Below are 4,602 nucleotides of genomic sequence, written 5' to 3'. Positions count from 1 at the left end.
CCATTCCCTGAACACTCCCAAGTTAGAGCTGAATAGAAGTCTAAGGACTTCCTAATCGAGGTGAAGTTACTGAGAAGCTGGGGAAGTATTATTTCAAGGGCCTTTGAGAAGCTCTGGACTAATTCTGTGTTATCTTTCTTTCTTTCTTTCTTTTTTTTTTTTTTTTTTAAAGATTTATTTATTTATTTATTTATTTGACAGAGATCACAAGTAGGCAGAGAGGCAGGCAGAGAGAGAGAGGAGGAAGCAGGCTCCCTGCTGAGCAGAGAGCCCCATGCGGGACTTGATCCCAGGACCCTGAGATCATGACCTGAGCCGAAGGCAGCGGCTTAACCCACTGAGCCACCCAGGCACCCCTGTGTTATCTTTCTTAAAGAAGACAACCGGGTCCATGCTATGGACTGAATTGTTTTCCCCCCAAATTCATATGTTGAAGCCTTAGCCCCCAGTGTGACTGTATTTGGAGATAGGGTCTCAAGGAGGCAATTAAACAAATCCGTAAGGGTGGGGTCCTAGTTCAATAGAATTGGTGGCCTTATAAGAAGAGCAAGAGAGAGAACTAACTCTTTCTCTCTCTCTCCCCCTACCCTTGTTCTTCTCTCCCTCTCCTTCAGTGTGCAAACATCAAGGCAAGGCCACAGGAGGATATGGTTAGAAGACATGGGGTGAATGGGTGGCTCAGTGGGTTAAAGCCTCTGCCTTCGGCTGGGGTCATGATCTCAGGGTCCTGGGATCGAGCCCTGCATCGCATCGGGCTTTCTGCTCAGCAGGGAGCCTGTTTCCTCCTCTCTGCCTGCCTCTCTGCCTACTTGTGATCTCTCTTTGTCAAATAAATAAATAAAATCTTAAAAAAAAAAAAAAAAAAGACAGCCATCTCTAGGTCAGAAAGCGAACTCTCCCCAGCACTCAACCATACTGGCATCTTAAACTTCCAGCCTCCAAAATGGTAAAAACAATTCATTTCTGTTAGTGAAGCTATCCAGTCGATGGTACCTTGTTATGGCAGTCTGAGCACTCTAAGAAAATCCATTTGTCCATAAACCTGCATTGGACCATTAGGAATACAAATTGGAATCTTCTTCTCTGTGTCCCTCAACCTCAAATTACAACAATAAATTATGACTCCATGAGGTGATATCAACCTAGAGACAAAGATATTTTTCGGTGTGGAAAATTGATAGCAACTTAGCTATGAGGAAACTATTGTTTTGAGCATTGGAAGTGAGCACTGAAGGAGAATGAAAACCACAAGATGAGCTGGGAAGGAAAAAGAGGCCCTTTTGTTTGAACTACGGGAAACACATCTTGAACAGGGAGGAAGCAACTTTGCGCAGTGGCAGTATCGTAGCCAATGAGGTTTATCTGAGGCGCGATTATTGCTAATTGAACAGGGAGGAAGCATGGTAAAGTGGTGAAAAGCATAGCTCTGGACTCAATACCTAGACCCACGACTTGTATGGATATGTAAATGAACATGTTGCTTAATCTTTCTCTGCCTCAGTTCTTCATCTATAAGATGGAGAAAACAGGAGTACCACCTAGATCACAGAGTTGTTTAAAAAAAGAATTAAATAAAGTGTGCAAGGCAGTTAGAACAATGACCGTGGCATAGCATTGCTCAATAAACATTATCCATTTCACTTATGATAAGTTTCCGCTGTTGCCCAAATGAATGGGATTCTCATCTGTCCAGGCGTACAAACCCTCAACTAGCCCTTGTATCTTGCAACCATATGCAATCCATTACTATGTCTTGCCAATTTTACCTTCTAAATGTTCCATTAATTGACTTCCTTCCACCTCCACTATAGAGGGAAGGTTTTCTCTGGGAAATAAAGTATTTTTTCTAGGCTCCCAGGGAGGAAAGTGGCCAAAAGTTTTTACCACAGACTTAGATTTGCACCATTTACGGCAGTGGCCTCTTAATTCATCTGCTTTTGTCCTTCCCTCCCAACAATGGGTCCTCCACACCTTAGGCACAGTGGAGTTTTCAAAAGGCAAATCTGACCCTAATTACTCTTTTCTCTCCACACCACTTCTCCAGCTTAAAATTCTTCGATGGTTTCTCTACATTCAAGATGACAGTCAAGCCCGACCTTTACCAACCTCCCTCTTCCCCTTCAACTATTCTCTGCACCCCAACGATTTAGATTTTCTTTCATTCCCAGATGTGATAGGTTCCCTCTGACAATGGGGTCATTGAAAATAGTCTACCGTCTGTCCTTAACGTTCCTCCTCACCTTTTGTGCCTCCTCCCCTTACCTGGTTAACTCCAGGCGATATATCATAACTCAACCCAAGCATTCCTTCCTAAGGAACACCCATCTTAACTACAGTTGCCCCCTTTCCCAAGTCTAGGTAAGACTTCCTTGTTATTTACTCAATGCCTTTCCCAGATTTTAAGGTACACAAAAGACCATGTCTACTTTTGTTCGCCATCATACCCCCAGTGCCTGGCAGAGTGCTTGGTTCTTACGTGATACTCAATAAATACTTGTTGAGTGAAATGAAGGAATGACCAGTGGGGTGGGATTCCATCTATTCTGCTGTTCGACGTTATCTCTACTCTTACTCTGACACAAAGCTTTGTTCTTTTAGGCCACTATGGCCTGGGAACACGGATTATAAGTGTTCTCATTTTTCCTGTCATATTAAATTATCATCTTCATTGAAATATTCAAACCTACAGTTATCTAACAAACTTTATTTGAATACCTGAATTCAAGGAAATATATCCAAACCGCTTTTTAGGGTATAAAGCGCAATTATACTCTCTCTACAATGAGTCTTGGGCCCAGAGACCTTAATTAAAACTCACAGAATTCTCGGAGCCACCAACATCCTTACCGAAGCACCAACACCAACCTTTGAAGAGTTCAGAAAATAATGTTTGCAACTAGATGTAGTATTGATTGGTATGTTACCCTCCCCCCACGCCGCCACTACCGTAGATCTGAGAAAAAGAAAAGGTGCTATTTACTGAGCAGCACTTAGGAAAACATGTATTGAGGAGAAAATATATGATTTTACCTTATATTATGGTACAGACGAAGTTTTTTTTTTCACATGTAGATGTATGATTTAAAGAAATTATTTGAATCAGATTGTCTTAGCTGGTATTGGTAAAACTAAGTTTTAAAACTCTGGGGCACTTTTGGTGTGCCATATTGTCTCTTCCTCAGGGTGGCCAAGACCTTGCCTGCTGCCCACCTGGCCAGGAGGTAGTCAACACCCTATAAGAGGGTTCTTTAGGTACTATACAAGCTCTAAATTACTTCCTTCCTACCTCCCTCTCTCCCTTTCCTCTCCTTTCTAGAGGAATTGCTTGAGTTGTTTAAGGTGAGTTTTCTCTCTCTGTTGTCCAACATTTAGCTGTTTATTTTTTCATATATGATTTTTTAAATGTTATCCAGAGTTACATGACATTAGCAGATACTCAGACATTAAGTGGATTTCATTCTTCATGCTTTTAAAAAGTTCCACTAGTTTTCTGATTTGTTATTGCTGAAATCATTTTCTACCTCCTCTCACCCTCAAACCCGGAATAAAAGTTGCATGTGTGGGCGCTTCAATCTTCTACACATGAACCCTTCCATTTATTGATTTATTTAATTCTACTCCTGGAGTAAGATAGGAATGTATTACAATTCAGGTATATAATGATTTCATTGTCCCCTTCTCACATAATTTACTGAGGATTGGCACATCTTAAAGTAAATTGCAAAGACCAGAATTGGACTGAAGTGCAGCTATTACACGTCTATGTACAGACAACTTCCCAATAACAGTCTAAAATAGTTTTCCCACAGTGTTTTGTGAACTCACTCGCAATTTTTCTCATTGTGCTGGGATGTAATTGAGCTGAGTGAGGAGGCTTACACTCAAAAGACTGCCTCTTAAAGCAGCTTAAAATTACTTTTAAGATACAGAAAATGGCCTCAATCTTCATATATACATATATGACATTGATTTTCCAAACTCTGTAATTTTTATTCCACATTGTATCAGTCTCACGTATCCTCTGGGATCCATCTGACATTGAATCGTTTGGTTTTCTCAAACATCAAAAATTTCATGTAAAGTCTTAAAAGTGACTTGAAATATTATCTCTTATCTTACTGCTTATCTTTATATTAATACCTGTTATGGTTAATATACTGATTTGGAATTGAGTTTGTTTATGACCGTGCCAATAGCTCTATCTATATGTACAAACAGATAAAGCTAAATTCAGTTTGTTTTAAACAGTCTAATTTGCTAAACTGCAAAAATGGAATGAATTAGTCTCATGTTTATGGGTGTGTAGGCAGTGAGAGTTGGGGGGAAATAATAATCTTAGTGGTCATTATGGATTGCATGACAAATAAAGTGAAATTTTACTAATTTACAAGTTATTAACTGAGAGTCTATGGGGCCCCAGTTTTTATAGTAGGCTCTGGGATCACAGAGATGAAAATTCTTTGTCTCACTCTGAGAACTCAGTTACTCAAGAAGGTATCCATGCAAATGCAAAGAACTCACAATGCTGGCTGTTTGAATAAAATGTATGGGGGGCACCTGGGTGGCTCAGTAGGCTAAAGCCTCTGCCTTTGGCTCAGGTCA

The 4,602-nt window shown here is 40.4% G+C and overlaps 1 pseudogene; it reads left to right on the top strand.

The window, feature by feature from the left end:
* Window positions 1–1,322: 1,322 nt before the first annotated feature.
* On the top strand, window positions 1,323–1,390 carry LOC131832780 (U4 spliceosomal RNA; annotated as a pseudogene).
* Window positions 1,391–4,602: the final 3,212 nt, after the last annotated feature.

This window comes from Mustela lutreola, chromosome 5 (assembly GCF_030435805.1).
Source record: "Mustela lutreola isolate mMusLut2 chromosome 5, mMusLut2.pri, whole genome shotgun sequence".
Lineage (NCBI taxonomy): Eukaryota > Metazoa > Chordata > Mammalia > Carnivora > Mustelidae > Mustela > Mustela lutreola.
The sequence above is the reverse complement of the archived record's forward strand: the minus strand, read 5'-3'. Positions and strand labels throughout refer to the sequence as shown.